This window comes from Diabrotica undecimpunctata, chromosome 3 (assembly GCF_040954645.1).
Source record: "Diabrotica undecimpunctata isolate CICGRU chromosome 3, icDiaUnde3, whole genome shotgun sequence".
Classification (NCBI taxonomy): Eukaryota; Metazoa; Arthropoda; class Insecta; order Coleoptera; family Chrysomelidae; genus Diabrotica; species Diabrotica undecimpunctata.
This window is the reverse complement of record NC_092805.1, coordinates 11,992,676-12,006,534: the sequence shown is the minus strand read 5'-3', so window position 1 is coordinate 12,006,534 and position 13,859 is coordinate 11,992,676. Positions and strand designations below refer to the sequence as shown.

At 32.9% G+C, this 13,859-nt stretch overlaps 1 protein-coding gene across 7 annotated transcripts in view; it reads left to right on the top strand.

Moving 5' to 3' along the window:
* Positions 1-13,859, top strand: part of Stacl (SH3 and cysteine-rich domain-containing protein) — a 707,685-nt gene that overhangs the window by 585,042 nt on the left and 108,784 nt on the right. The gene's annotated exons all lie outside the window — the stretch shown is intronic.

Sequence of the window (13,859 nt, the reverse complement as noted above, 5' to 3'; positions counted from 1 at the left end):
AAAAACTAAGAAAAATAAATAAAGAAATATCAAAATCTATAAAGATAATTTAAGAATGAAAAGGTCCACGAACTATAGAAGAGAATAAAAGTCTGAAAGTCCCGAGAAGACGGCTAAACAATGGAAAATGTAAAATACACAAACAAAAGAAGAAAGAAAGAGTATCCCCATATTAAATAGAGAAGAACTACTACACATACTTGAAGACTTCTATCATGAACTATACACAAGTCAAAGAGAAGATCAAACGAAGTTGGAAGCCGCGGCATCACGCAAAATCATCAACCAGGGTTCAGAGCTCATACCAGAGATCACACTAAGCGAAATCTAAGACGCAAGAATCACGATGAAGAATCACGGCGAAATCAAGATGAAAAACAACAAAACGCCAGGAGAAGATGGAGTCGTAATAGAAGCTATAAAGATGGGCGGACGTGCCCTTCTCAACCAAATAAAAATTTTGTTAAATCTATGTCTAACAGATTGTTGCATATCGGAAACATGGAAAAATGCAGTAACAATTTTACTACACAACAAAGGAGAACAAAATATATGATTTAATAAATATGGTGAAATACTACTGAAAGGTGCAATTAAAAATGCAAACCAAAAAATAAAAAAAGCTGAAAGACATTACATTAAGCAAAGACGAAAATAAAACAAAACAAAATTGTCTAAATTATCCATTTTAGGAAAGTGTCTGTAAAGTTTTAGGAAAGGTAGAAGTACTGTAGACAATATTTTCGTATTAGGACAAAGACAGACTGAAAAATCATGAATTAAGTAAACCTACAATAGTTATTTTAATTTTTTTATCAGAAATTAAGCTGGATGAGTAGTCCATAAGTCCATAGCCACAGGATTGTATATAAATGTTATGGAATGTGAAATAAAAGTTTAGGGAATTGATTAATAAACAATTTACGCAGTGCAATATAACGTTGATAACAACAATACGAAAATAATATAAAGAAACTAAAATTTGAGTAATTAGTATGGGGGGCATTGGTCAGCTGGCAAATGTGCAAACAAAATATGTATTTTCAATAAGTGTTCTAAATGTTCACAAATCGTCTCAATACTCTACAAATAACGTTTTCGATTGAAATAGTAATGCGAGCAAATATCGCGAGATCTTTATTGATTTGTATCCAATGTTTGAGATCTTCGATCTTCGCGCAAGCCTCTGTTCACAAGCATTCTTCAAATTGATAAATCCATAGGAGTAATGTTTGGCAACCTTATACCAGGGTTCGTTTCCACGTCTACCGATTCTTTCAGGAAAAGACTGCCTTAGCATAATCTATCTTGGTAATCGCAATTCTGCATCGCGAAAACTGATAATAAGAACAAAAGTTGTTATAACGTAAGCTTACGCGAACGTTATCTGCGATTTTACTCGAAACAAAACGGTATGTAATTGTTTCGATGTCGACTAGCATACTTATGCCTGGAGCATACTAGCTGGACTTATGTTCAGCTGGCCGTGTTGCTAGGTAATGCACGCTGAACCCGGGAGAAAGCGTTGAAATTGTCTCGTGTGTATTTTTAGAAGACTCCAGCTGACTTACGGACACCCACGTACTTAAAACCGAAGAAATAAATAGAGAAAAGATTATGACGGACAAGAGAGAGAACTGGTCAACAAAAACGGACAATAAAAAAAGAACAATAATCCAACAAACCTCGAGTACAAAGACTAAATTGGTTGGATCATAAAAGAAAAGACAGTTAAGATTTAATTTCACCTATAGTGCCTCTGTATATTCGCTAATAGGTATTTCATCCTGCCAGAAATCATCAGAGCGACTGATACAGAAGCTCTAAAAGTGAAATCAAATCTTTGCCTTCAAAAGAAGCAACAATAAAATGGCGGCAATATGCACGCCATAGCGACATCTGAGAATAAATTACCAAAGTAGAAATGGTATGATCACGTTCAGAGAATGGTTGTGTTTAGAATTATAAAGGCAAATTGCGCCGACGTAGAGCAAAGTTTAGATGAAGCAATGAAGTTATAGAAAACATAGGACGACTTAACATAAAAAATTCAAAAAGAAAAGCAAATGATATGAAAAAATGGAAAACAATAGTTAACCAGCTAACGGCTAATATCATAGTTATTACATATCACTGTTATACAATTTTAAGAAGCATTCGTCTTATTTGCTCTCTTGAAGAATCTTTTCAGATACTCTTAATGATCTTGCTTACATTTAGCGGAAATTAACCAACTTTTAAATTTGTTATACTTTGGTATACAGTTAATTTTACACATCATGCCATATCGATAGTCAAAAACTTTAGTTTCTGAATGTTTTCTTTCACCTTTTGTACAAATAGTGTCTTTCGGATTTAGTCCGGCCCTAGTGCATGTTCGGTGAACCATTAAAGAGTTAATCGACAAAGAATAAGTTTCGTAATCGTTAAATCGTTGTTGGCAGAATTGGGGAATTAAAGATAAGGTACTTAAAAGGTTAAAAAGAGAAAATTCCGTTTTATTTGGACCAGAGTGAGATCTGGCGATTTAGAAAATTTATTTTCCAACTTTTAGTTAACACTGAAAGGTGTTATTTTAGGGTAGTTGCAGAAGCTTACATCGATAGGTAAAGATCGAATGAGATAAGATTGGAAGAAAAATATCACCAAATTTAACATCACACCCAATTAACATATTATATTAGAAATATAGTCCATACATATGTATATATATATATATATATATATATATATATATATATATATATATATGTATATATATCTTAAACTAATATACAGGGTGTTTCAAGACGAGCTTATACTATCTATATATCGGAAATTACTTACACGATATTTATAAAACTTGGTTTATGGGGATTACAATTTATGACGAACTGAAATAAAATACTTTTTATTTAATAAAGTTGGTGAATTTTGGGCTACCGGTTTCAAGGCTTACAATATTTGCCCCATCCCCAGTTCATTATTTTATTAAGAGAAAAACGCCCACCGTTCTATCCATCAGAATGGTGCTCTGCCCGACTGCTCAGCACTGGGTTCGTTCCCTATTCATTCTCTCCCCACACCAATCCCAGAAAGGTACAGGAAATAAAAAACTTAATCACGAAGTGATAGTAAAGGTATATATATTTATTTAATAAAAATAAACATAATTCAAATTATTATGAATGTGAAACAAAAATAAATTTTTAAACCGAGACTTAAAGATTCGGCCGGTTGCCGGTATAAAATAATTAAATATATTAAAAAGTATTCAGCTTTAGTTTGTTCTGAAGAAGTTGTTCAGTTCTCCAGGAAGTGTTCCGATCTTTGTGGAAGTTAGCTGCTGTCGGGGGTTGATGGTCTAAATAATAGCAATCACTTATGTCCCCGTGTTGGTAAATGGGTTTTAAATTATGTTCTAATGCATCAGTCGATTTAAGGTATTATGGGTGGTTACTGATTGTTCTCCAAGGTAGTGTGTTTGTCTGTTGTTTGCTTCCCAAGATAGTGTGGTTGGCTATTGCTTGCTCGCCACGGTAGTGTGGTTGGCTATTTCTTGCTCCCCACGGTAGTGTGGTTGGCTATTTCCTGCTCCCCACGGTAGTGGCTAGAAAATTGATACAAAGATCAGTTTTCTCCCAAAAGAAAAGCCCGATCAGAAATAAAGCTGAGTATTCAGAGAAAAACGATCTCAGCAAAATCTCTGATCACAGCGTGGCATTAATAAAAATAAATTTGTTGGAAAAGATTTTATTAATTTAAATAATGAAGATTTAATTATTTACTTGTTAAATAATAAAGATTTAATAAGATATTAAAGAAAATAAGGTAATATAGGTATATATAAACAGTAAAAAAATAAAAGTTAAAATGTTTTCTGTATCTGAGTCTGAATTTGTCTTTTTCTTCTCTTCTGGGCGATACAAATATAAAGGTACAATGAGAAAAATACTCCACGAATTTCATGTATCGCAATGGTATTTTATCTAATTTTCCTAAAGCATGAGTCATGTAGGGCTAACTTCGTATAATTTCAACTTCAAGAAAATATTTCTTCTTCTTAATTTGTGAGAGAAATATCCAAAAATCTAAGACACTTGTACGCAAAATCGACTACATTATGTTGACAATAAAGTCATGACAGCGAACATGGTAGGCAACATGATATCCAACGATCGATAACGGTCTTGAAACTAAAAGACAAAGAAGATAACAGAACATACAATACAAACAAGCAATTGGACTTTGTAAGTTCTAAGTTATCATCCAATTTGACCGGAAGTAGATTCGGAATATTTAAATTTTTCGTGCAACTTTGTGTTGATTGATACACGATTTCACTAACTTTGAGTCATTTTGCCAAACTTCCGGTCATAATTTTTTAACCGAAAATGACAATAAAACCGGAACTAAATGTTCGAGCTCGATTTTTCGATACGAGTCGATTGGTATATCATATTTACTATTTCTATGACCACAATAAGGCATTTCCGGTTACAAATTTTTAGTCAGAAGTGATACAGAAACCGAAAGTATATATTTGTTCTTGTCTTGCTAAGCTGCGTCGAATAATATATCGCTTTTACTATTTTGGAGACTTTAAAAGAGTAAAGCAAAACATAAAAAGATTTCTTTTACTTGTTCAAAGCCAAAATTCAGAGTCTCGCCCAAATCTGTGCTTCCTACAATTTTCATAGCAAACAGACAATAAGTAAAGAAAATTGTATTCCACGTGATATCGATCCATATTAGTAAGAACCTTTCATGAACTGGCTTCTAATACTCAAAATACGATTAAATAAAGATATAGAACAGACAGTTTAGATTTGATTTCACGTGAAGTTCTTCCTTCTGAGGCGCTCTGATGAGTCCTAAAAAGAAAGAAATACGTATGAGCGAATTATAGAAGTGCTATACGTGAAATCACATCTTAACTATCTTTTCTGTATCTTTAAAAGACTACTTCCAGTTGCAAATCTGGAACCGGAAGTTCAATGTCGAATTTCTCACCTTTGATATCATCTTTTGGTTTTAAGCTCCCATTTGACACATATATTCTTATTCATTTGTTATTATATACAATGTAAATGTGTGAAACCAAAAAGATGTAAAAACAAGCCTGTCTCCTCCGTTGCCAAATATACGGCATGGCTTGAGCCGTAGAGGCGGCTTTGGCGGACTCCATAAATAATGACACCAAAACGATTACACTTAAATGCACGTTTATCTGCAACGTTTACTTGGTCTCTTTGAATACAGAATGGATAACTAATTTTACGTCTTTCATACAATATATTGTCTTTTATTATTTTTAAAGGTAGTATCAACCATACCAGAAACTCTTTGCTAGATTTATGTTTAACAAATACTTATCACTAAAATTTTTAGGTAAGTTTATCAGTAACAACTGCTTGATGCATACATTTCATTTTCGTCATAATAAGTGTTTAACCAAGCTTTGATATTGTTAACTAATTGCCTTTTAGTGTTTACTAATGATTATAATTAAGTTTTTTCATGTTGCTATTTTTTTTTTAATTTCCAATTATTGCTTAGTTATAATGGATTGTTGATATCGTTGAAAAATAAAATATTTTTAGATGTAGACAAGTGTTAATATATACGTTCCGGAAACGTTCTAATCTTAATGAAAAACATTTTTTGAAAATCTGTCTAAATTACTTAGGCAATAGCTGACTTAATAAACTTTTAGGCTTACGCTCAATTTCTAGAAGTACTCAAGAAATCGATTAATCGATCATTCCATTCCATTTTTGAAAATCTTTCTAAATTTTAGGGGTTTGGAAAATTTAATCGTGGGTCTATTTTGATTTTTTTCTTTACTTTTCTGTGCGTATTTTATATATAAGATAGCATGAACGGTTGCGAGGAACATAATATAGGTCCAAATATAACTAAGGATGAAACAATACATGCAATAAATCTGGCAAAATCTTATAAAACTGCGGGGCCTGACACAATTCCAACTGAAATAATTAAATTAATATCAGAAGATCAGATCAATGTATTAGTAGACTTATATAATACTATATATAATACGGGTATTATTCCGAGAGATTGGCTAAAATCAACATTTATTACATTACCAAAAAAACCTAATGCAAGGGAATGTAAGGCCCACCGTATAATTAGTCTAATGAGTCACACACTACAAATATTGTTAAAAATTATCCATTTAAGAATTTTCAGAAAAGTGGAACAATACATCACTGAAACCCAATTTGGATTTAGGAATGCCATGGGTACACGAGAGGCATTATTTGGATTTAACGTCCTCATGCAAAGATCTATGGATGTAAACCAACCACTCTATGTTTGTTTTAGTGATTACAATAAGGCGTTCGATAAGGTTCGACACAACCGTCTTATACAGTTACTTAAAGATAAACACATTGACAAAAAAGACTTAAGAATAATAACTCATCTCTACTTTAACCAAACAGCAAAAGTCAGAGTAGGCAAAAAACTTTCGGAGGAAGTAGAGATAAAAAGAGGCGTAAGGCAAGGTTGCATACTCTCCCCCTTATTGTTCAATTTATATTCAGAAGAAATAATTAAAAAATCACTCGAAAATGTAACAATTGGAATGAAAGTCAACGGCAGACCCATCAACCATATCAGATATGCCGATGATACTATACTAATTGCAGAGAATATACAAGATCTACAGACACTTTTAGATAATGTAGTAAATGCTAGTGAGGAAAGCGGACTAACGCTTAATGCTAATAAAACAAAGTTTATGACAATTTCCAAAACACAACAACAAGACATTTTAAACATAAGAGGGGTTCCAATAACAAAAGTAAAAAAATACAGATATCTCGGTACAATTATTAATGAAAATAACGAGTATACAGAAGAAATACAAATGAGAATTGGACAAGCTAAAGCAACATTTAATAAGATGAGAAAAGTATTATGCACTAGAGACCTTAGTTTGCAACTCAAAACAAGAATATTACGTTCATATGTGTTTTCGGTGCTGCAGTATGGGGTGCAGGCCTGGACCTTAAAGAAAGAGGTGGGCGATCAACTGGAAGCATTCGAGATGTGGACCTACCGAAGAATATTAAAAATAAGTTGGGTAAACCGAATAACAAATGTTGAGGTCCTCAGAAAGATGACAAAGGAAATGGAAATCATGAATACGATTAAGATAAGAAAGTTACAATATCTCGGCCACGTTATGAGAGGGGATAAATATGTGTTGCTACCAACCATAATGCAGGGAAAAATACAGGGAAAACTAAGTATTGGAAGAATACGCATCTCCTGGCAACAATCTGAGAAAGTGGTATAATTGCAGTTCCGTCGACTTGTTCAAAGCTGCAATCACAGAAGTTAAAATAGCTGTGATGATTGCCAACCTCCTTAGAGGAGAGGGTACCTAAAGAAGAAGAAGAAAAAGTCTTTACTCTCTCCCAGGTACCAGTATGGGAAATTCTTCAGCGCCAAGCTGTGTATGTATTTCGAGTATTTTAAAAGAATTTTAAAAAGACTCTTTCACTAGACTATTTGTAACTGATAAAACATCATAGCAATGCAACGTTTCCTACTGACAAAACTCCTTCTTGTTCCGTGATTTCTCAGCGACAAAATTATGACAGATCCATCACAAAGGTGTCTGGTAATTCTATTGTTGTCAGTTTGACAAATGTCGTTGAAAGGTAATCAATTTTTAAAAGAGATAATGAATCCAGACGAAAAATCAAAATTTGGATGCCAGTCAGGTAAAGAAATCAAAAAATATGTTGCGGAAAATGTCCGATTGAACACGCAGAAGTCCAGACCTTCTATTTGGACCCAATTTTTGGTGTTCCTACGGGTGAGAGATTTTAAGCTTAAAAGATGTACTATCATAACGGAACTAGCAAAAAAGGCAATGGCGAAGACTATAAAGAGTCGTCTGTAAAGTCAATAAGGAATACTACAGCAAAAATGGTACAAGAAAAATATTTTACGGAGTACGGCATAAAAATCTACTCTTTCACAGATATATCTTTCAAATGTGCAAGATTTACCAGAGATACCTAGTGAAGGCAGCTTTAAAGTATTCAAGAAAAAAGAAAACTCAGTTCAAAAGCATTATCCACCGAAGAGCTATTAAAAATCATCCAAAGCTACGACGAGGAAACCCAGAATGGGTTTACTCACTTGAACTTGCTTGAAAGGCAAAGAGGCAAGACTGCAAGATTCACTTTTTCCAGAATTAATTTGATGTTATGGGAGAATTTACGGGCCGAATTGAATACAACAGCATTTTTTCCAAAACAAATCAAGGTGGTTCGAAAAGTTTGGCAAACAGCAAATGGCTGGTAAGAAATTTATCAAACAAAAATGTATGCCCAATTGGATTATTTTTTGAATTATTGGAAAAAAGCGGACCAAAGATTTTATCAGACAGACTCTTTCTTACCGTTCATCCCAACTGGAAGGATATATCTTGGTTCAAAAACTGTCCACTTCGAATCAACACCGTATCTAAGTGGACAAAAGTGTCAGCTGAAAAAATTGTAATAGGCACAAAAAACATAAAATAACAAACCATTCTCATCGATCTTCAGCTGTGTCAACCTTGTTCAAGCAAGGTATTTCTGAACAGGAGTTAATTAAATTAAAGGATCACTCAAATGTAAGCTCTCTGAAACTATATCTGCAGCTGGATTCCAGTTACTGCCAGAAGTTGATTGAAAATCTCAGAACAACAAATGTAACTGGACCTTCGAGTTCCCAAATGCTTCTTCTTCTGCTAGTACCGTCTCCACTAATGAAGGTTGGTTATATCCATTGCAAATTCGTCTCTATCTTCTGCTTTTCTTAAGAGCGTCTGTGTGTTTAACCCGGTCCAGTCGCGAATGTTTTTCAGCCAGGATATTTGTCGTCTACCAGGACCCCTTTTTCCTTCGAGTTTACCTATAATCAGCTGCATCAACTCGTACGTATCCCAAATGCTACAGGTCAATAATACACAAAATCATACACAATTGTACATTTAATATTGTTAACATATAAATAAAGATTATGTTTCGTTGATATGGTGCATTAATTGTCTCGTGAAATAGTCTTGTCGAATAGCATTGGAGAGAAAATTATTTACCGGCAAAATTTTCTTCTGGTTTTATTTTGTTACCTTTTGGCAATTTTCGCTTATGAAATTGTAATGAGTACCTTAAATGAGGATTGAATATTATAAAAAAATGGGCGACGGATAAGAATTTAACAATTTCGGAGAGTAAATCAACCATTGTTACTTTTACCAGAAAACGATATTCTCCTCCAAACCACCTACAATTTGATAATTATAAAATTCATTATAAAACTTCAATAAAATTTCTTGGCGTATTCTTAGACTCAAAATTAAATTGGAAAGAACACACAAATTATATATTGCGAAGAACGGAAAACGCAATGAATATCATCAAGACTGTAAGTGTCAGTAACTGGGGAGCTGACCCAAACATTTCAATATTACTATACAGAAATTTAATGAGATCGATCCTAGATTACGGATCTATATTTTATGGCTCAGCATCAAACGCTTTACTTCAAAAAATCGAAAGTATAAAAAATAAAGCACTTAGGTTAAGCACTGGTTATCCTCGTAGTACTCCCATATTGGTCATGGAATGTGAGCTTAATGAACCTCCACTTGCATTACGCAGAGAATTCTTAAGTGAGAAATTTATAGTTAAAGTGGCAGTTAACAATAAACTGTCGTTGAATAAAATTGTACAACTAACCACTATATACCTAACTCATCATTACTGGGAAAAAAAGAAGCAGCTTTTAGTTGTGGAAAGTTTTCTCAACATTTCTAGTTACATTGATGACATACACCAAATGGAACAAACCTCATCTCGAAAATTAAACTATGAAGATTATTTATCTCCATTTAACTGCCATTTAAGTAATATTCTTGCCACAGATTTTCTTACTAGAATAGATCACCTTCAGTATGTACAACATCATTGGGGGAGTTATCAAAAACTATATACAGATGGTTCAAAAATAGACGGCAGAGTTGGATATGCTATATTCTACCCCCAAAAAAGTATAAAGATAAACAACAGATTACCTGACAAAATGACAACTTTCACAGCTGAACTCGTAGCAGTCAAAGAAGCCTACAAAATATGTATGAATCAAAAAGAACTAAACTATGTTATATTTACAGACTGCCAAAGCATTGTACATAAACTGAAATATAATTTACATAATTTTGAAGAAAATTATATCATCAGTGACATCACAGCACTGAATAGTGAAGCTTTGAAATCGGGCAAAAATATCATATTGTGCTGGATAAAAGCACATATTGGTATAAAAAACAACGAAATAGTAGATGATCTGGCTAAAAAAGCAACAATGAAAGAATCCACTCTGCAAACCTATCAACTTCCTATGGGTGATTTAATATCTGTAATCAGATCTCTTAAACGCACAAAATGGCAGGGACACTACAACAATTCAGACAAAGGCAAATTTTATAAAAAAATCCAACCCACAATTTATGCACAATCTAATCTAACACATCTTTTAGAGTCAAAGAATCTAGATGTAAATATAAATTTTATATGGTCATATTAATTGTTGAAAATTAAAGCTCTGACAAAAAAAAACAAAAAAATAAAAAAAAATAAAGAATAAAAAAAAATGGAGAACAAAATAAAAAAAAAATAAAATAAAAAAAGGTTACAAAGAAGATCTAAACCTCCGAGGTGTCGAATCGGGTTTATGTCTTAGTGTAGTAATAAAAAAAATAAATAAAACAAAATAAAAAAAAAAGTAAAAAAAAATAAAAAAAAATTAAAAAAAAGATACAAAAAATAAAACAGCAAAAACAGAGTAAACTAGTAAGTAAGTTTCTAACATTCCATGTCTTAACTGTGAATACAATAGTTTTAAATTTAAATACTTACAATATCTTGTGTAAAGAGAGAACTTAAAACAAATTGAGTGGCCAGTTGGTTGTCAAAACCAGTCCCAATAAAACACACACACACACGCTTATGAAATTTTGACAAAATCATTCGACCGACGTGTCGTAATTTAATTGTCTAAATTTAATTTGCGAAAATTGCCAGGCAACAAAGATTCATACCAGTCGAAAATATTGCCGGCAAAATTTTCTCTCTTGTGATATATACGATTATACTGATATAATAGCCTTTTCATGTCGCTATTGTTCTCTACATCCATTGCTGGTATTTATCTAAAAAACTTTTCATTGACTATTTTATACTATTCAAAATTGATTAAATGTTTATTTTGGACAACTGCCAATTTCAGGTTTCAAATTTCATTATTGTATTTTCACCACATTAATTTCGTTCCATAATTTACCCATTGTATTTAATCAATCTGTCAGCAGTTCAGCTACAATACAAACAATTCAATTATTATATGGGTTTTTTGTATATTTATACACTAAAAAAAAAATAAAACAGTCGATTTATTTAAAAGTATGTATAATATGTAAGCAAAGAATAATTGTACAAAATATAAACTAACTAATGGACGATCTTTGTGCGATATTTTTGATATCTTCACTTTAATATGACATTTGTGCTGTCATTTTATCAGCTTATTTTTAATCTTTAGGTACCATCTTTGTTACAGAGGTTACCAATAATGATAACCATTATAACTTTTAAAGCAACTCATTTGCGATGATACCCTTGGTTCAGGTATTTTAGTCAAGATATTCATCTTCTTACAATAATATGCCAAAAATGTTACCTTTGGTATGTTAAAGATATTGACTTCTTTCTTTTTCCTTTTTTCCCTTTTAACTTCTCTTCATTCTAAAGATTTTAACCTTGTAACGTGATCTACCCAAATGAGTTTTTCTGTAAATCCACATAATAAAGAAGAATTTTAATGGGAAATATTAAAGAATCAATCAATTCAGCATTTAAGAATATGTAACTCTATAGTTGCATAATTAAAATATATAAACAAAGTATATATAAACAAAATCATTAAAAAAAAGATTAAAGAAGCAAAAGAATCATGGCTACAAGATCAATGCATAGAAATAGAATCCCTAGAACAGAAGCATGACACTTTTATGACGAGCACAATAATCTGCTCTACGAAAATAAATGAGAGAATACCTAAGAGATGGAGGCAATACATGGAAGAATTATTCAAGGAAGAGCAAGAGACAGAAGTCAGTGTTTCTGGATGTCCAAAACCAGAAATAACGCTCAGTGAAGTAACATATGCAATAAAAAGACTAAAAACCAACAAAGCACCTGGACCTGATAATATACAAGCTGAAATATTGAAATTATTTGAAAACAACCAACTCAAACTCCAACGAGTCTACTGAACAAAATCTATGAAAATGCAGAATTTCCTACAGATTGGCTAGTTTCCCAAAAAGGCAAATGCCACCAGATGCTCTGATCACAGAATTATAGGCTTAATGAGCCATGCATTCAAAATCCTTCTTTCTGTTATTCACTCTCGCATATATAGAAAACTTGAAGAAAATATTAGCAGTGTTCAGTTTGGGTTTAGACGCAAACTGGGAACGCGGGAGGCCCTATTTTCTATACAATTATTGATACAAAGAGTTCGAGACGTAAATTGCGATGTTTACGCATGCTTTATAGACTTTTAAAAAGCATTTGACAAGATGCAACATCAAAAATTATTTAAGATACTGAAAGAATCTAGTATTGATGACAAAGATTTACGTCTAATTAAAAATTTATACTTAAAACAAAGGGCAACTGTACGAGTAGACAACGAAACCTCACACGAATTCATGATAAAACGGGGAGTACGTCAGGGCTGCATTTTATCGCCGACGTTGTTCATTACTTACTCGGAAATGCTGTCCAGGGAAGCTATTGATGGTTTAAAAAAACGTATAAAAATTAATGGTGAAATCATAAACAATTTAAGATATGCGGACGATACCGTTTTGATTGCTGATAATACGGAGGATCTGCAATCATTAATAGACCGTGTAGTGGAAGCCTGTGACAGATACGGCATAAAATTAAACTGTAAGAAGACCAAAATTCTTGTAGTAAGCAAAATCGACGTAATACAGCACCAATTCACAGCTAATAATAAACCCTTGAAAATAATCGACAAAATTACATACCTTGGATGCAGCCTAAATAAGGAATGGGACCACTCACAGGAAATAAGATGTATAGAAAAGGCGACAGCTGTCTTCAATCGCCTCAGGAAGATTTTATGTAATATGTACCTGAACATTGATAAAAGAACACGAGTGTTGAGATGCTATGTATTTTCTACTCTTTTATATGGAGTCAAAGCCTGAACCTTGACGGAGGCAATATCCAAACGATTAGAAGCTTTCGAAATGTGGTGCTACAGCCTCATGCCCAGAATTTCCTATATCCATCATGTTACAAACAACACTGTGATCCAACGTATGAATAAAGATCTGGAAATTATGCGTATCGTGAAAATCAGAACGATGACATACTTAGGGCATGTTATGCGCAATGAGAAGTACCAACTAATTCAACTAATTTTACAAGGCAAGATAGAAGGTAAAAGATCTCAAGGGTGCAGAACGACATCGTGATTGAAGAACATCAGACAGTGGGCAGGACCATACATCTATTTAGAGTAGCTGTCAACAAAATTGTATGAACTAACGTGATTGCTAACATCCACAGAGGATAGGCACCAAAAGAAGAAGAAGAACTCTATAGTACCTATAGTCTATTGTGTACGTAATATTTATTCAATCATATTTTTAGGGCCAATATCAAATTTCTGCTTAAAATGGGCTTTCGTATTTTTGAGGTTAGGTATAACTGCAAAATGTCAACTAGGTTCATTTGTTTGTGAAATGCGCTTGC